We start from the raw sequence: 20502 nt of genomic DNA, 5'->3' as shown, positions 1-20502 counted from the left end.
ATTCTACAAGTACTAGCTTATGAACCATTGAATGAGTCTTTAGGATATGTATTTCTAATTTAACTTTGAGTTTTATCGTTTTACAGTGCTTGGACGTGAAGAAAACCCGTAGTGTTTTCGTTATTAGTAATTGAGGTAAATGTTATTTTCTTTATTCGGTAAAAACTTTCATTTCTGTTGTACACCAGCCTTTCGCACTGAATTAGGATCGATAAGAGAGTGGAAGGCACGTGAACCTATTGAAATAGACAGCCATGATTGAAACAGTGGTAGTTCTCCAAGTGTCGTCGGCGCTCACGCAACCCTATTGCTTACAATTACAACATTTCCCGCTGTATTTCTGCCGCCATCACAAGACAATGACATACACGATGCAAGAAACTCAGCCTTGGTCGCACTGCCTGCTGGGTTCTTTCCTCGTATAGCAACGCATGTCATTCCATAGCAAAATTTGCGTAAAATACGCGGAGGTAACAGCGCTTACGCTCTGATACACCTGCTCGCCACTTTCGTAATGTTGCGCTAGAGAAAATTATGGCGCATAACTGCTCGCGCAAGCCATCCAATAACTATCGACATTTTGCTCGGGTTCTACGTTTTTTATATGATAGGAGAACAATGCAGGCCTGCTCAGTGTCGAAATGAACCATCCTCTTCAAGTCGCCAAACACAATTAGAGAAAGAAATGAAAGAAAAAAAGCCATGGATATCAAATAAATAAGACACAGCAAACAGGATTGCCGACTATAATTTGTGTCTCAAACCTACCAGCAAGATCCGCTGACAGGCTATAAATTAATAGACCAAAATACATTCTGATTCGTGGAATACCGTTGCTTAGAAGCGCTCATCATTAATTCCGCGCTGTCAGATTGACCGGACTGCGAAAGGTCAAGCCGGTATTCTCATTGTGCCAGGTTGCCCCCGTCTGCTTTTTCGTCCAAGTTTCGCATCACAAGTCGCCAAGCGACCATCACTCAGACATGCTTGGCGGCGGTAACATATTTGCGACGGTCAGCTATTAAAACATTATTTTTAACACAGGATATCAAAAGCCTTTAAAAATGTCTTAAAAAATTTTTAAAGGCATGTAAGCTTTCTAGCCCGCGCAAACTGCCAGAATTTCTTACACGGTGCGACTGAAAACAACCACGTGCCGTTATGTCAAATTGTGTGGTCCCAATTGAACGCACGGACTATGCCGTAATGAAGGGCTCCGGTTTAATTTTGACCATGTGGGGTTCTTTAATCTGCACCCAAATCTAAGTAAATAGCATTTTTTTGCACTCTGCTCCAATAGGGAACATGACTCCCGCGGTTGGGAAACAAACCCTCGACTTCGTGCTGAGCCGCAGAACGCCATATATGGCGCTATGCTTCGCTGAGTCACCAGGGCGGGTGACGGCTGTATCTGACGCGAAGGGTCTCGTCTTAACGCGCGTACCACCTACGACAGCGAATTGAGCTGATGTTGTGTGCAGTGACGGCCAATGTCAGTAGTTGTAGTCGCCTACATTGCAGGGAAGGAGTCACCTTCATGAAGAGGTGGGAGATTGAAAAGAGCACCACGCGACATTCACAAAGTGGTGCGCTCAACGAAATGCGCTCGAGGATGTGAGAGGGTAGCGCTCTTCAAAGCATGCAGCACGCAAGCTTCGGCGACACTTAGCTGCGCGAAGACTCAGCACGCGGACTGCAATTCAGAGCTTAGTTGCGGGAACTGCGCGAAGCACACACTGCAAAACCATTTTCAAAGCTGCGCGGTCGAAAAGCGAACCTTTGGCTCGGAGCCAATTCCGATTCTTTTATTTCAAATGTACGTGAAAGCAGAGTGCACTCATTAGTCACAGCTGTGCCGATTTGAATGTAGTTTGTTGAATCTATTAAATTTAGGTTTAAAGGACTGCTGGTAACAAAATATTGATTTACAATTGCAAAAAAGAAAAAAGATGGTCAGGAGGAGGAGGAAAGAAAGGGAGAAGGGAGGGATGTTAACCAGGAATGTGTCTGGTTGGCTACTCTATGCTGGGGTTCGGAAAAGGTGGAAAGGAAAGATTATGTATATATATATATATATATAGAAAGAGAGAGAGAGAGAGTGATGAAAGGCGATGACATCGCGCACGTGCCCAGACGGTACCACTAAGTCAAAGGCGTTCACACATGCCACTGGCCCTGTGTAAAAGGGTAGATTTTAAAACATTCAAGAACTAAGTTTACAACTCCATCAATAGGCACTAAAAACAGGTGTCGCAGAGAAAGAGAGAGGGGGAGAGGGGCGAACGAGAAATGAGATAGGAAAAGCAGGAAGCAGAGGCTTCTGGTTTGCTAACCTACACTTTGAGAACGGTAAGGAGGGAAATAAAGATGGAAAGAAGAGCTGAGAAAAAAAAAAGCGAAAGCGTGAGGAGTAGGACCACGGGGGGAGTGGAGAGGACGCAGGAGTATCGGTGTCAGTCTAATAAGTTAGTCGGTGCAGAAATTGTTTGAACTACCTACTACAGCGCCTACAGCGGATAAATATTCTGGATTAGCTTAAACTTTACATGAAGTCGTTACACTGGGTCTCCATGATTTCCGCAAAAGCCATATTCATGAATTAGTAGAGTAATTAGCGAATGATACATGATACACCAATTTTATCCGATTCAGACATACTAGTTGATTCATCTCACCGCGCAATCTCACTGGGGAGTTGATCAGTTGGAAACTTGATGCTCCATTCCTTTTCTACTTGCCTGCAAATCGGCTCATTGAAGGTTCAAGTAAAACGTTCTCCAGCTGTCTGTGGATTTTAAACATCTCTCCTAATTAAAACAAACCTTATCATACGCGCTTCTCGTGTTGCGTTTGTCCAGGCAAGAGCTTCGGAGGTGCAGCGCGCTGTCTTTCAAAAGGCAGCTTTCCAAGCACAGAGGTGTGATGGATAACGCTGAACGGAGTCGTGCAGGTGTCACTGCGCTAGTGAAGCGAACCGCTGAAACCACTTTTCTAATAACTAACTCTAATACAACATCTTATTTTCCGAAATCTTATCAAGCATCATGCGGACATTCAGTATGCCGCTATATCAAAATTTTCGTAAATATGGGTCAGTTTCTCATTTTCCTCTAGCAATGGTTATAATCGTTACATGTAGCGATTTTCCACCCGGATTGATAGCACTGACTATGCAATGAGTAAATCGCCGTCAGCCAAGAAGTCATGAGACGCTTTCGACCACTTTCCGTTGTGCCACTTTTGGTGGCTGCACGGGGCCAAGCATGAATACTAAAGACCCATGCAAGTCCATCACGCGGTTTCAAAGTCGCGTGACTCTTGTTCAAAGCTTGTGGGTTTTACCGTGTTCTTCCATTTTGATATGCCAAGTTCAACAGCTCTATGCCGGTGCATGTGTTCTACAAGAGCGGGTACAGGAGCGGTACTACTGAGATCCTGTTAAAGATATATTTCTTTTAAACTTAAATTCCGTGCCTTTCCTCTCTCATCAAGCCAAGAAGAAAGAAAGGAGACCAAGAGAACGTACGCATCACCATCGACGGGACGACCATAACACCAACCACGCAAGCACCTATCCTGGGTGTCATCTTCCAGAACAATGGCAAGGCGGGGGCGTCGATCGACAAAATCAAAGTTTCAACGGAACAAATTTCGAACATGATCAGAAGAGTCACAAACAGACAAAGGGGATTGAAGGAGGACGATGTACTGACGCTCGTCCAGGCCTTCTTGACGTCGCGCATCGTTTACGCGGCGCCGTACCTCAAGTTACTGAAAAAAGACAGGGACCGGTTGAACGTCATTATACGAAAGGCAACCAAGATGGCGCTGGGCATTCCGAAGCATTCTTCGACCGACAAGCTTCTCGGCATGGCCAAGCACAACGTCGCCGAAGAGTTAATAGAAGCTCATCTGTCTAATCAAAGAGTTCGACTCAGTCAAACGTCGGCGGGACGTCGCGTTCTTGCCAAGTTGGGCTGGCAAGAGGCAGAGCGGAAGGAAACAGGGCCGTTACCCAGGTTGTGGGCGCATAAAATCCACAGTAAGCCACTGCCTAGAAACATGAGGTCGGGTCGTAACGACGGCCGCAGAGCGGCTCGTATAGCGGCCTTGACGGAGACTTTGGGTCAAATAGTAGAAGAGGAAGGGGGGGTCACTCTCTTCACAGACGCTTCGTTACCCAAGTTTTCATCGAAAGCAACGCTGGCAGTTACGACGCGGGATGTGCTGCGCCTCCATCAAGACGTCTTTTCCAGAGGTGGCAGAAGAGGCCGCGATAGCGCTAGCACTCGCGCAGCCCAAGGTGGGAAGAATTGTCACCGACTCGCAAAAGGCGTATAACAACTACAGGAAGGGGTGGGTGTCTCGTGCGGCACTAGATATTCTCCAAAGTAAATGCGACGTACCTGAGAGGAAAGTTGAGTCAATATGGACACCGGCTCACTCTGGGCTGGAGGGCAACGAACTTGCCCACCAGTTCGCCCGAGAGATGGAACACCGGGTTGAGGAAGGTGAGCCACAGTCCATATTTAGTTACAGAGACATTACGAACCATTATAAGACGGAGAGGCGCCGTTACCCCGATCCTCACAAATCTCTTAGCAAAGAACAGCAAGCGATCTACAGGCAAATACAGGCAGGATCCTTCCCGCACCCTTACCTTCAAAACAAGATGTACCCGGAAAGGTACGAGGAGGATTGTAGCTTCTGCAAAACTCAGTTAGGCACGCTCCAACACGTCATTGGAGTATGCGATTTCATCAAGGCGATCCCCCCACCTCTTAACTGCCCTGCTACCCTACCCCATCCCTCATCCACCCTTACCGAGCGATGGGAGACCTTGCTAACCAGCACCGCCCTGGAAGACCAGCTCGTCCTGATCTCCAGGGGCCAGGCGGCTAGGGAAGCATGTGGGTCCCGTGAAGAGGGAACCACTTCCATCGACGGCGTCTAAGAAGATGTCGAGCTCGGCTCAATAAAGTTGTTTCTCTCTCTCTCCTCTCTCTCCTCTCTCACGCTCTCTCCGTTTTATTAAACTTAACCCTCATTGTCGTTAATTTCTCGATAATTGCCTCTTCCAAGCATTATTTCCTTAATAATCCAGTCAAGTGAACGGAAACACAAATTTCCAAGTTATTAATCACTCCTCTTCGCAAGCACACACGAATTTTGCATGTCGGCACGGGAGCAACAATATATACCGAGACAACGTAAAGCAATTCGCCCAGCTTTCATTATTTCAAATGTCAATATCCGACCCATTCGCCCCGGTAATTAGTGCCACCAGTGACCGACCGCGCTCGACGTAATCAAACGACGCGTTCGCGACGTGGCGCCGTGCGTCGAAGCCTATGCGGCGCAAGCTCGCAACGGCGGCGCGTTAATTCCGCGTTGCGGATTACCGAACGAGAACCTCCGCTCTGAGAACGGAACGGCTTAATAAGTGCCACGAATAAGCGGTTGCGCCCCGTCGTCCCTCTCCAAATCACGACGCCCACAGCTCCATCGTGTCGCGTCCAAACTGTCAAAACTGCGCGTGTTCCAAGGAAGCTATAACGTCCGTGGAGCGCGCACAATGCACCCTGCGAAGCTTATGAATATGCAGCCGCACAGGCTGAGGTTGGCAAGATGAGGTGGAATTCACTCACCAATACTTTAATGCGAAAGCATTATATGGCTCACCAAGCGCAAAGTCCGGAGGCATGGCCGGAGATGATGCAAAGAGTCACGTGGTAAAAGAGGCGCAATAGTGCCACTGCTGACGCGTTCATCGTCGTCGACTTCCACAGCTGGCTCCGATGCCGCTGTCCAACCCAGACGACGCACCGCCAGAGCCCCAACAGTACTACGAGACGCTCGAGTACTACCGACAAAGTCACCATAACTATCCCCCTCCTCATCCTTTGCTTAATAGGGCACATGCCGCTGTCTGGCGGCAACTGCAGACCAATTCCTTTCCTTGTTTCCACATGCTACATATCTTTCATCCCACCCTGTACCCTTCCTATTGTCCCCACTGTGGGGCCAAACCCACGGTGTATCACTCCATATGGGAATGCCCTAACCCTTCAGGTGTTCCTCCTATACCCAACCCTACCCTTTCCTCTTAGGAGTCTGCGCTGCTCAGCACAAGCCAGCAGGAACAGCAACGGCTGATCCAGCGGGCTCGCAAAGTCGCGCATGGCAATGGAGCCCTGGACTGAGGGCCCCACTCATCGAGGAAATTTTCTACTCGCTTTCCGAAATAAATGTTTATTCTCTCTCTCTCTCCGATGCCGCTCGTCAATTCCCATACTGCCCCTACCTCTGCGAAGGCGGTGACGGCGCTGGCCCACTCCCAGTCGGTGCGGTGATTTCAGTGAGTTCTGTCGTACACGCTCCAAAGGACGAACTTTCGACGTCTCAGTCAGTAGCTGCGCCCAGCTCCTTTGGACGTCCAAGCAAGTACGTGAACGAGGCACGTGGTGCGATAAATAATAATCTAAGGCAATGGGAAAACAATATACTGCACTAACAACTCCACTGACGTAGGTTTAAGTTACTGTATTGACTGTCGGCTTGTTGTTTGACGTCACGGCTCAGAGCACATATAGGTCTTCCGTTAGCTATAGTCGGTCATGGCTGCACAGGCACGCAACTACAGCTGGAACAGCTGGAACAGGTAACAGAAGACCTATATGTGCTATGAGCTGTGACGTCAAACAACAAACTGAAAGCCAATACAGTAACTTAAACCTACGTTAGTGCAGCTGTGTGATGCTTTGGCTCGACGTCCTCACGGCCTTGTATGCATGGCTGGACCTTCAGCCCGTGCAACATTCTCACGGACGCTTGAATATGGAACAAAATGCATCACCTCTTCGCCGTGCTCGACGCTATGTAGGGTTTCCCAGATAACGCTAGCGATGCTGTTCAACGAAAAAATGTATTCAGAAACACGATGCGAGATGCGATTTTAAGGCCGACGGTGTTCAGTTGTCGGAACACTGACGACCGAGCCCCGTAAGTCTTATACTTGTATCTTGCACAGTGCTATTGAAATCTTCTTTCTTTTTCGTTGAACAGGTTGGCTAACCTGAGCCGGGTCAAGCTTATAGTGCGGCCTTGGACACTTCTGAATGATTCAGTGGGACTTTGAAAACCCGCGTGTATCGGAGGGGGAGCCCTCGGAGTATAATAGTCTGGTAGCATCGCCAACTACACGGCACATATATATATATATATATATATATATATATATATATATATATATATATATATATATATATATATATATATATATATATATATATATATATATTCACTTGTAGGCATCATAAGCGATGCTTTTCATACTGCAGGCGCCTTCATGGAGCTTGCTTGCATAGCAGATAGTGATTTTGAGCAGTTGCTCACGTGCGCTCGCAACAGTCGTTGAATATCTCCATCTACGGGCGAAACTGAGCAACATATAATGTTATATAACGCAGGACATGGTTCTGTATCATTTTGCGCCTGAACGCGCCTCTTCACTCTTAAGCTGCAATGTATGGGCCTTAATAAACGAGGCATATACAGGCGTCGTAGAATAGACGCGTCGCCGAAGTGCTGTCGAGAGTCAATCGGGAGAGGAGTGCGCGCTGTCCAATGTGGGCACGAACTCGAAGGTCGAGCAAGCTGACGCAGTTCGTTGCTTCAGCAATGAGCGACCACTGGGACTTCGTCCGGACGAAGCCCGAGATTTGATATCCACCTTCATCCCCATCCTCGCTACACTGAACGGCGCGCAAAGTAATCCGCGCGCCTGGAAATGGGGGGCTATATAACTGGCTGTATCACTCTGGTCGCATGCCGAATACACGCATAACGTCGGACGCGCTATATATACACGTACGCATACACGTCCGCGTGTACACGTTGAACGCCCGACAACTGCGCCTCTTCCTTCCGCGCGCCGAGCATCTTTCGCAAGGGCAGGCCCGAAATGAAAGCGTGCCCGGCCCTCGGACGACGAGTGTCCGGGGGAAGCTTCTCTCGATTGAGCCATCGTTGTGCCTCGTATGCTCTCGCGCGCAGCTGCGGCTATCTTATTGACGCAGGCTGATCGCACGGCTCTCGCTCCATTCCTGTCGTGGCGCGCAGCACGCCGGCTGCCGACACACACACATATATATATGTAACGCGGATCGCAAGTTCGCTCTCTTCATCGCATACACAGTGCGCACTGGTCAAACGCGAGAAGCACAGAGTGATGTGTATGTATGTATGTGTGTATATATATATATATATATATATATATATATATATATATATATATATATATATATATATATATATATATATATATATATATATATATATATATATATATATATATATATATATATATATATATATATATATATATATATATATATATATATATATAAGCGACGCGACGAGCATAGAAGCAACGGAAAGACCGTTCTGCGGGAAATTCTCGGAAAGGGAAACGCACTGCGTCGTATATACAGCGTGCAGTATTAAAGCCGCTAGAGCGTCGTCGGACAGCAGCTGGGACGAGAGCTGGGCGCCGCCCGCGGGCGATATTGAAGCGCAGGAGACGACGGCGAAAGTTGACTCGGTCGTGCAACTCATCTCAGACGTCGCGCCAAGCCCTTCGCTTATTCGTGCACGTTGGAGTTTGTGCGTGGCTGCCGCCGTCTTTCGAGCCCCGTGCCGGGAGGCAGTCTCGTATAGCACTGTAAGAATTCGAGTAAAGCGAGCGCGCAAGGAGATCGCGTCGCCGATTAATTCGAACACACTCGTAATAACATTAACAAGCAAAACATCCGGTTATAGCGACAACCTAATGTTCTACTTCACAATAGTGGCTAGCCGGGCCTGTTACGAACACATTCCTTAGCAAATAGCACGAATAACGGGACACGGAAAAGAGGCACATGACACGACACAGGCGCTGACTTCCAACAAGTATGCTTATTGCGCGAGCGCAGAATATATAGGCAGGGAAGTAATAGTAAAAACATAAATGGCGTGAAAACATGAAAAGAATGACTTGAGATTGCAGGTGGGCGGAGATCGGTTAAATTTGCAGATACGCGATTTCCTTGTCTAATTACTGGATGCATGGTAAACTTATGCATGAAGGACCATGTTGGATGGTGCCAAATGCTTCGATAATTTCACGCGTGCGCTGGTCAGCGTGCTTTTGGATGACAGTGACTTTTCTAAAATATGGGATACATTTACACGACCTGCAATGCAGCGCAAGATTGCTGCTGCATTCTTGTTTTATGTTGTTGGCCTGCTTCCGGAGGCGATCATTGAGCCAGCGTCCCGTTTGTCCTACGTAGGAGCGCCCGCTCTTCAAGGGTATTTCATAAACGGCTCCTGTCGTTTACTATTACTTCTCTGCTTATATATTTTGCGCTCGCTCAATAAACATACATGTTGGAAGTCAGCACCTGTGTCGTGTGCCTCTTTTCTGTGTCTCGTTATTAGCGCTGTTTGCTAAATAATGTTCTACAGGTGCGTGTCGATAACAGCAGTGAAGACCACGATACAGACGCCTAAGGCGAACACAATATAGCGGGCATACAAACAAAGCATAATGACGACAGTCAGCGCACTCTGCATTTTTGCAATCGTTTTCCGAGCACAGTGAAGTGGAAGAAGAAAAGCAGCACGCCGGCAGCGCGGGTTTTTTTTTTTTTTTTCTGGGCTCCACTTTCAATTTATTGAAAATATGAGATCTTTGGTGCGAGAACTGCTTACATGTGCTCAGTAACTTCGTGCAGCCTATTGCGTTTCGTTTTATGCTACACGATCATAACCCTAATGATGGTTACCGTTAGCATCTCAATCTCAGGTAGCTAAAGATGATAGATATACATCTCACTCACAAACATACACGCAGTCAGCGAGACAGAAAAGTAGCAAGTACGGTAGTTGTTAGTACGGTACGGTAGTTGTTCAAGCCCCCCCCATTGTGTGATTAAAATCTAATCTACCTATCGCAGCCACATACATAAATGCATTTTAAAAAAAAAGTCGCAAAGGGTACCTACCCTTTATGATGCATTCATCAAGTGATTCGAAGAGAAAGGATGCTTTTGTCGTTATATGCGTTTCGAGTAGACACAATGAACAGTTCATTTCTAAACTAGCTTGCGTCGTTTTAGAATGCCAACCCGCGTAATGACCTTCTTTTCCTTCTTTCTTTTTTTCTGTCTGTCATCAGTGAAGCAAATCTAGATGTACAAATTTTGTGACGGTTCCAAGCTTGACAAGTCACGAATTGAAAGCGACAGTAAGATATGTCACCTACGAGCAGAAATGTTTTCAGGTATGTTTTGTGATAAATCCCAACTGTCATTGGAAATCGCAAATTCAGAACGAGGCCCTTATTCGCCCGCACTTACGGCCATCTCTTTTCACCTCAGTTTGCATTCTCCTTGTGAGCCTCTCGAGGTAACAAGAAGGCTCGCCAAAACAAATCGGGCTAACGTTCTTCGAATAGTTACAAAGATAAGCCAGGTGGACATTTGAGCAAGTTGGAAATTATTCATCTTTGCCTTTACGGCAGCGGTGAGTCCCCTTGCTTCTGTCTCTCCTTTGAGGCGCTCGAGTCAAATACGAAAATTGATAAGGACGTTCTCTACGCATGCAGTAAGTGCCTAGCCTCGGGACATCTTCCCCGCACAAGGTGTGAGCAAAAAGTTCGGCCGTATAACTGCGTCGAGAATTGAGCGCTGAGGCAACAAAAGATGGCTACTGTCGAAGATAATCACAACAGGCACAACGATGCCGCAGAGGATAGTTCACTGGACATCTAAAGTCTGTCCGGACCGCTATCGCAATGCTACGCAAATCTTCATTGTCAATGTTTTGCTTTTACTTACTTAATTTTATTATCAACGTATTTGGCTTTTCTTGTTCTTTATTTACTTCTGTCTAACATAGAGAAATGAAGTAGCCAAGGCTATCTTCACAGTAATCGACTGAGAACAGTATCGTCGGAAATTATTATAAAAATTCGTAACTAAGGCAGTGTTGATTGAACAACGTTAAAGCCAGCATATTTATGACCCTTGCTGCCCTCTCACTACTCCACGCGGACTGCCGCCGCCTCGTCCATTACTGCAGGTGAAGTGAGCTTCGCAATTAAGTTGGGCAGATAGGGGCCAAGAAACTTAAAGCGCCAACGTAGTAGAGGTAATGCCAAGCTATAGCTTCACAACGTACGACGCGCAGGCAAGAATCAATCGACTGAAGTGCGAAAAACGCCAGCGCCTTGCTTTATTTGTGCTGGCGACTACTGCACGCTGCAGGACAAGCAGTATCCCAACAATACCGGCACACGAACGGACCAAACAGATCACGCACTCGCATCCCTCTTATTCCATCTACGCACCCATTAGTGTTAACTGCTAGGTTGGCGGATGACCGGAGCGGGTACCGAGTCTACCGCGCCTATAGTGTACCTTTACGAGAGGCGGTCAGTTACACGCGTCCATGTGTGGCCAGCGGTATCGACCACACATTCCGAGAGATTATTCAGTACGAGAGATTGTTCAGTTAGAACCGGGCGGCGCGCTCTGTGCTGCAACATCTAAGCAATTTTGAAAAGTGCCACGCGCGTGGATACAAATCCGGTGAAGGGAGCGGAGGAAGGCTCGCGTGTTGGGGCGAACCCAACTTGCGTAATGGGAGCAGAGGATCTGCATGATGCGCTGTCCCTTAGAAGCCCAACTCCGAATGTTGTACATCGCCGCTACTAACACGCGTGTGACCTGAATTCGCAAAGCGCTGTATAGTTGTAACCATACCCTTGGTCCACTGCAGTTGTACGATCGCACAAAGCTGCGTCGTGGGCACCAAACGTGTGCAAGGGAGACATAAAGCCATGAACATGCTTACGAGTGTCGGGTGCGTTTAAAGCACTGAAATAGGTTTTATTGCGATAACAACTATATGGTCACTCCCGGCACATTTCTACCGTCGCCGTCACCGTGATGTTCCGTATAAAAATTAAGGGCGATAACATCGCCTCCACGCGCCGTATGCTGTATGCGCGGGTGAAAGCCTGCGAGGGTGAGCCGACGGTGATGGCTCAATCTCCCACGAGCAAGGGAGGAAAGCGTCCACGCGCCGTCTTCTGGCGCGAGCAAGGCACTGGGGTGAGGGGAGGAAGGAATGGGGGGGGGGTTACTCCGGCGGCTGCTGCGCAGGCCCTATTTTGAAGGCGATCTGCAATGAGTGCTGATAGCTTCGTGTGCGTTATGTTTTCGCCGCTTAATTCGCGTTGAAGCAAGAGGCAACACGAAGGTCAATTCGCTCGCTGCAGCTGCCGCGTTTTCTCGCTCCAGCGTTTTGACAGTGAGCTTCCGGGGTGATCGAGGGAGATGTGTTCACGTTGACTTGGCGCACGTGACACCATGCTTGTTCATTTAGTTAGTAAGCTAATGTTTACAAGTTTATACGACCGGTAATAGTACTATCCTTACTTCGTATAGCTGTCAACTAATTTGCTATTGCAATCGATGGTTCACCTTCAAGGCGAAACTGCGACTTTTTTGTGGCGCCTGCTTATGTGATCGCTTTTGAGTACATGGTCAGCAGTTCTGAAGACTCCTATGGCTACTGTTACCGTAACGGTGGCATCCCAGTGCTAGTACCTCGACATTTACCCTAATTCCACCATTAAGTACCTCTGAATAATTGATGACGCGCTGTATAGAAAAGTGCTGTCTGTGCCACGTGACGCCAGTTTCTAGCACGCTTGACTTTAGGTCGACAGCCGATTGCGGTTTTGCGTTGGTCAAGAGCTTTGTGGCAAGCGCAAAATGCTCAGAATGGTCCATCTAGACAGCATTACAGAAAGACTAGACATGCCAGCTAAGTAAGGACGGGATAATTATGTTGACTGCGCTTTAAGTGCATATGCACCCCGCGAAGGGCACAGTACTGAACTATACATGTATTCACTAACATACATACATACATACATACATACATACATACATACATACATACATACATACATACATACATACATACATACATACATACATACATACATACATACATACATACATACATACATACATACATACATACATACATACATACATACATACATGTCTTTTCTTTATCTTTATTTTGAGGGATACGTATTGCACGCCTTACCGTCTGATGAAAAAAGATTCAGTAGTGATAACCTACCGACAAGGCCGACAATTTGCGTCTTTGATTAAGTACCGTCTCTATTTTCTCTTTCTCTCTTAATGCTCATAATTGAGTAAATTTTAATTGTGTCTTATAGGCCTAAATGAAAGCTTGTCACCTTCTGTGGTGATTGATACGAGCTCTCCTTGATTACGCAACTTATTGCAACACCGACACATAAATTGTTAAGAACACCTTCCTAAAGTAACAAATATAAATTACCTCGAGTGCGCCCTGAGGGGGCATTATGTAGCAAGAGCTTAATTTATATCTTCATAGAGTTCACATTGTGCAATGAATTTACAATATTAAAGCTATCTTAAAACTCGACTCTTAGCTATGTAGATCAAAACGTCTAGGTGACGTTTGAAGCATGCTCCGTCGGTCAAAAACAAACCGTACCTGACATGCTGTAATATTCACAGCGACACCCATAGTGTATGCGCCACCAAGAACATTAACTAGAGCATTAACATGCTATTTGGCTAACAGCCTAGCACAATGCTGCATCCACGTAAGGTCCTAATGCAACAGCAAATCAACTTATTTCAATTCCATTCAGTTTATTCATATCGTGGAAGTATGGAGCGACCCGTGCAAAACGCGAAACATTTCGGTTTTACCGGCGCCAAATCAAGCTACTCAGACTATTGACGGTCGTGAAATCGCGTGGCCAATGCGACTATTCGTAAGCTTTTACTGCGCTTTGTGATTCACTTCTGGAGGACTGTATAAAGTTCCGAGAGTGCTAATTACGAGCATCCAGGTTAATCTCTACGCTATCCTATACTTTGACCTCTACGTTAATGCCTACGCTATTCACATCACGTAGAGCGATGTGAAAACCTTTAAACATTAAAGAGCAGCCACGTGCACTGTCGGCCAAGAGGCTCAAAGCAGTAATGTGTGTGTAAAAGGAGGCGATGGCGCCTTAGGGCAAAGGACCACGAGATCAATCGTAATCGTCACGACAAAAGCAACTATTCCTATACTGTGCTGTTCAGTATCTCATTTGCACTTCAAACAAAATGCTAATTCAGTAACAGCCTTTCATGATAGTGAAATAAAGGCACTCGGGAACGGTTAGTTTGTCAGTGAAAGGCTCAGTGTTTTGACGTATGTGCAAGTATTTCAATCACAAAGTGGCTTGTCGTAAATAGTCATGCGAGTCCATCAGCAGCTGACTAAACAGTTGGACTGAAAAAAAGAAACGATGGGCTCTGTTTCCAATTCCCCGCATCACAGGTGGTCCGGAAAGTCGGTGCACACTTTAAAGCTGACATATAAGTTCCGAAGTTACATTCGTTTGGGCAAAAAAACTTCGTTACTAAGAAGAGGAGGCGAAATTCTTTCTTATATGCAAACTCGTACAGCTTTGTTGTAGTAGGGACGTCTTTCTTTTCTTCTTCAAACTTAATTTCTCCTTTCTTTCTTTCTTTTCTTTATTTTTTTTTTCTTTTTCTAAGCAACAGCGAAATTGAGTAGCCGAGGTATTTTATTTTTTACTACAATCTCTCCAAAACAACTCCTTTATAACAATTGCAGATGGTGGCGTCATTTAGGACAGTCCGCAGATGCCTAAAATTGCGCAAGGAGTTTTCGTGCGTTAACACACTTATGTGGCCTCCAGACTCGAAGAGCCCCGATTTGACATTACGCGTCCTCTTCCTGCGGTGCCGATCGGAAGAACAGGTTTATCGAACCAGTAAGCCGACTCCGGATTACCTGGATGCACGCATTCAAGGAGTCCTCAAGAACTCTCCATTGCCGTAGCTGCAGACATTCATGGATGGTATAGCCGAACGGCTTTGCGCATGCCAGTGGTCAACGCTGGCGCTGAATTGTTAATCTGCGTTGCACAAAATAACATTTGTTTCCTGGAACTACATGGTCAACAGATATCGAGAAAGAGGTTTACAAGCGTCAAAGTTAAAGTATATTACGGTGAGACAGGGGATGTACTTTAGGCAAGTCAGTCAATTTTGGGTGTGGACACGTCCAGCAATATGGCTGATGTTTATCGTAGTGCATTAGTGTCAACGGCTGCTCAAGTACGATTTGATTCTGTCCAGTGTACAGGTATAAAATTATGAGGTTTTACGTGCCGAAACCACTATCTGATTATGAGGCACGCCGTAGTGGAGGACTCTGGAAATTTCTACCACCTTGGTTTCCTTAACGTGCACCTAAATCTAAGTACACGGGTATTTTCGCATTTCGTGCCCATCGAAATGCGGCCGCCGTGGCCAGGATTCGATCCCGCGACATCGTGCTCCGCAGCCCAACACCATAGCCACTGAGCTATGTACACTGGACCCGACGGCGGGTCCAGTGTACAGTTATAGTGCACCCCAAATGCAAGTTTCCGTACATCTGGTTCAGTTTGCGCGCTCCGCACATCACAGTGCGCAGTGACCGCGTAATTCCCGCCACGACACAAACGGTAGATCGCGTGCGACCAAGCAGTGAACCGAACAGAAAAACATCTTTAAAAACTTGTACAAAAGAAATTACCTGCAGATAGTGTTGGCCCGCAGGCACTGAGACATAGTCTTAAATACGACACCACGCAAAGGTATCGCTCGGCGGTATTCTTTCAGACACACACATGAACAGGACACGGCTCTGCGCCTGCCTCCACCCGGCACGCGGAAACAACCGCATTTCCACCCCAACACCCACAGCAAACAATCAGTTCTCCTGTACTTGGCAGATTAAGTGAACTCACCACTTCCCGTAATTCTCCCGTAATAAAAGCCTGCTTACCAGGAGCCAGCCGCATATAACCGACAGGCGTGCAGATACGAAAGGTTGTCCCCGCGGTTCCTTGCTCTTTACACCTAAGGATTTTTTTTTCTGTTTTGCAGCATGAGGCAAATATTAGTTCATCTAGGAATGGCCAAATATAAAGGTCAGTTGTTAGCGCTTGCTTGTCTGCGTCCTTTCACGTCCTCGACGTTCCAGTTGCTCTAAGGTTGTGGCCCTGCTTCGCACCCGACTTTGTTAGCGCAGGGTTCACTGTCTCCCTCTTTTCCTCATTCTATTAGATCTTCCCTTCTCCCCAGTGTAGGGTAGCAAATCGGGCGCTCGTGTGGTTGACCTCCCTGCCTTTCCTCTCCTTGCTTTCTCTCTCTCTTAAAGTAGCATTGGATGTACATGGTCACTCTTCCTGATCAGGCATTCAGTGTTTTTGCCGCCCATTTGGTTTCTCCAAATGAAGGCTAAATAGTAACCTTGACTGCTTGACTGTGCTATTGTTGTAATGCTTTCACAATTAATTACTATGTCTCTTTAATATTTTCGTAAATCTAAGTTTTGTAACCCGAAGCCACATGCTCACACCGTAAGCAGTTAATGTACTATCAGCACTCATTAAACCTATAGATTCAGCTCTCCAGACAGTTCGAGTTTCTAATGCGACCACATGGGAATAATTACCCACGTCTATTCCGGAAAAAAAGCTTCAGGCATGACTACTTCAACGCATAGACGCAGATACCGGTCGTAGATTTTTTTGTAGGTTGTTTGGGTGAGCGGTAATGATCACCAAGATTATGGAGAACGCTTCGATGTGCGAACACAACGCTACAAACCGTAAAAAATAATCACATTTGATAAACATAAACGGTGTCAACGCAGTGTTTATAATTTATGCCCCTTCGGTTCTACCCGCGCGGGACATTACAGACAAAATTACGTCATTATATAATGTGCAACTTAACGCTTGTTTAAAGTAGTAACTGTCATTTACCGTAACAGTATGTGCGAGAAAATGGGATCATTTTCTAAAGCACGAGAACATATTGAGCAGTAAACAAAGAACACAAAATTTAATAAAGTCTTCGCACGAAAGGACTCAATGCGACTTGGCACTCTTAAAAAAAGTTGCGCCCTTTGGGGCTTATCTTGTCCCACAACCGTAATCATCATCTGCTTTGCTGCGTTTCCTTTTTTGAAAAGCTCTGCGCTCGCTACTTTCCCGTCGAGAATGCTATGTCACGCTGATAACGAGCACGCCGTTCGTGACTTGGAAGTACCGTACTCGAAGCGTTGAAGAAAGGAAATGCAGGCAAGATAGATGACGATTATCGTTTTGGGACAAGATAAGCCTCAAAGGGTTAAATCTGAAGAGCGTATGTTCTTACGTGCATATACGATGCACTGCACAACAAAGCGGCCGAGAAACCCCTTTATCTCGATATGCGGGATGTTTGTACTGCTGCTGCGTGAATTATAAACAGATTGTACAGAGACATCGGAGTATATTTTAATAAAAGTTAAGTTCGAAGTAATCTTTATAAAAGTGAGAACAACGAGGAAGGGGGAATAGAACAGCGGAACCCTCTGAAGCGGGGCGCCTCGCTGAGAGATGGCAAGCCGCCCTCCACAGCGAGGCACCCGAAGACCAGGAGTGGGCCGTCCAGCGGGCCAGGGCCGTTGCCGAGGATCTCGAAAGATCTTCCTCGGGCGATGGACCCCTGGCAGCCTAGCCCCGGGCACCAACATCAACAACCGTTGGACAAATAAAGTTTATTCCTATCCTATCCTATCCAGAAAGAGGGAAAGAGAAACACTTCGTTTCGACGAATCTCGTATGCTGAGCCTCGACTACCTTCGAAGACGCCAAGAAATCGAGAAGAAAGTGACGAAGTTATCGTCACATCGCAATGAAGATCTTAAGAAGCGGCCATATCCAGGGATAGCGAAAGGCAGCGAGTTAATGTCCTCTTGCGAAATACGGTGCGCTCGCTCGTTTCATCCATCCCTCATCGCTTCACGCCAGTACCCGGTGGATAGCAAAGCCACTCACCGCGCGCGCGCAGCTTATCGCAGGCTCACGTCCTCACCTCGACTCCGTCTACGCCAGTCTCGCCGGAGCTATAATTAGAGCTCCTTATCTCCGGTCCATCTAGCTCATCCCGCTCTTTTGATCAGCGATAAACACGAGGGTTGGCACTTGCTCGAGTGAGCGACGACGCAGTGGCTCGATGTCGCCACTGCATCCGGCGGCTATGGCGCGATGCTTTATAGAAGGCACGGCTGCTTAACGGTAAACAAACAATCCGGATGTGCCTTCATCGGCAACGTATGGCGAGCAAGAAGCTGTTCTCACAACGGTCGCGTGTCTTCTTCAGAGCCCTACGCCAAAATTTTTATGTAGCACATTTGCTCCGGTGGAAACAGGTTGTCCCGGAGAGCATAGTCGTTTCAAAGCGTTATATACTTCGTGAAGCACAGGCTTGATTTTCAGCTACTTAACAGGGCCACAGGTGAGGCGCTTGCTTCACGCCAATATAGTTTAATAAAGCAGGCACCGGCAGCGGTGATAGGCGGGACATGGAGCTGGTCCCTGCTTTATGATCTCGTTTGGTTTCATTGTATCAACGTGCCGCGCCATCACAACCAAGAACGAGAACAGCGGTCGCGCGGGCAGAACGAGAAGCTAAAGAAAGGAATAACCATGCCGCCGACGACGACAAACGGGAGTCGGGAGGCAGAAGAATAAGCGGCAACCCACCTCGGCAAGGCAGGGCCGTCGAAAGGCGTGGTCTCGTCACGACGGGACCTCCTCGGCAAAGGGGACTGTGACGCGAAGCTGTTTTTACGCAACCGCCCGCCGCCGGTTGTCCGCTGCAGACGACGCAGCACCGCCGCCGCTTGACGTCGTCTGCTCTCCGACGACGAGGACGACGACAGCAACTCTCTCCGGGGCTTCTTCGCTACCGTCGCCGGTGGCGCCGAATCCAAAGGCCGGCTGCACCGCGTTCTTCGCCGTTGAAGGGGGGAACACGGCAGCGACAGCGCCGGGCAGTCTCACTGGCGGCCGGATTCACCGAGGAACGGCGGGCGACGGGCTCAACACGGTGTGCCACAGACGGTGGATGGTGTAGTAGCAGGTGTGCCGAGAGTTACGTGTGAGTGGTTTTGGTAGGAAGTAGGGAGGAAAAGCCCGCCTCCTGTCTCTCTCTCTCGACAGCCCGAGCGGCCCACCCGAGGCAGCGCTATGCGCGGTGCAGGACCTGTGGCGAAAGCAGCACTATGCGGCGGCGGTTATAGGCAGCAGCGCGCCGCCGCGACGAGACGCCGAGCGCTGGCGCTGAGCGGCGCTCGCGACGTCGTCGCCGTAGCGCGCGCGCGCTAGGCGCTGGCGCGCCGGCGGCGACGCGCGCTTTTTGAGCGTCACAGCCGACGTCAAAGCAACGCAGTTCTGTTTGTACGGCCAGCGTATTAGTAGGTAAAAGCGGGGGCGGGGCATTTGCGGAGGCGCCAGAAGTTTGCGCGCATGCGCGAGTAAGAGCGGGTGCGAGAAAGGAAATGTAGGGACTTTTGGCTCTTTGAATATATGACTGCCTAGGCACCATGGAGGAGTTTCTTAGCGGGTGTTGTATGCGTTTTTCCCTAGGCGTGCCGGCAGAAGTCGTGGGGCACGGTAGCATTTTTATAATTGCTAGTAGATACAGCGGGGCATGGCGTTTCTCGAGACGCTCGACGTTTCTGCGCAGGAACGAGTAAGAGCTGGTGCGAGAGAGAAAACATGGGGGCCTTTGCTCCTTGAATATCTGACTCTGCCTTAGGCACTACGGTGGAGAAGTTTATTATTAAAGTATGGGGTTTTACGTGCCAAAACCATTTTCTGATTATGAGGCACGCCGTAGTGGAGAATTCCTGAAATTTCGACCACCTGGGGTTCTTTAACGTGCGCCTAAATCTAAGCACACGGGTGTTTTCACATTTTACCCCCATCGAAATAGCGGCCACCGTGGCCGGGATAAGATCCCGCGATCTCGTGCTCAGCAGCCCAGCACCATAGCCACTGAGCAAGCGCGGCTGGTGGTGAAGTTTCTTTGCGAGTGTTGTAGGCGTTTGTCCCTATAGGCGTGCCGGCATTGCGGAATGGGGTAGAGTTTGTTATAGTTTTTACGCTCGGACGCTGGCTGCCGGCGCGGTAAAACAGGTGAACCACCGCGCACTGACTGATTACTGTGATTGCTGAGTGATTGCTGTGTCTAAAGGTGCATCGGACAGACTTTCTCGTGCGTGCGGTGCCGGTGCTGAATCAGTCGTGCCGGATTCTAACTTCATCGCGCCTTACGGCACTTTACCTTGGAAGAAAAACGAGAAGAAGAAAAAGCTTATTTTCCCGAGGGAGCAATGTTCGTTTAGTAGAGGCTGGATCTGCTCTCCTGGACTTTTCAGGAGCATTTTTGAGTCGTCCCCTTTGAGTGAAATAAACGCACAGCGCCTTAGCAACCACGGTTGAACGCGATGTCCTGATGCCACGCCGTGAGGATT

At 47.8% G+C, this 20502-nt stretch overlaps 1 protein-coding gene across 4 annotated transcripts in view; it reads right to left on the bottom strand.

Moving 5' to 3' along the window:
- The window catches only part of Dgk (diacyl glycerol kinase 1), a 563049-nt gene extending 543814 nt beyond the window's left edge, over nt 1–19235 (bottom strand). For all 4 annotated transcript variants that reach the window (XM_050179474.3, XM_050179478.3, XM_055071476.2 and 1 more), the window contains exon 1: nt 18728–19235. The gene's annotated coding sequence lies outside the window, so the exon portion shown is untranslated. The remainder of the gene's footprint in view (nt 1–18727) is intronic.
- Nucleotides 19236–20502: the final 1267 nt, after the last annotated feature.

The sequence above is a fragment of the Dermacentor andersoni genome, chromosome 5 (assembly GCF_023375885.2).
Source record: "Dermacentor andersoni chromosome 5, qqDerAnde1_hic_scaffold, whole genome shotgun sequence".
Classification (NCBI taxonomy): domain Eukaryota; kingdom Metazoa; phylum Arthropoda; class Arachnida; order Ixodida; family Ixodidae; genus Dermacentor; species Dermacentor andersoni.
Note: the sequence above shows the minus strand (reverse complement) of the source record. Positions and strands in the feature narration are given on the sequence as shown.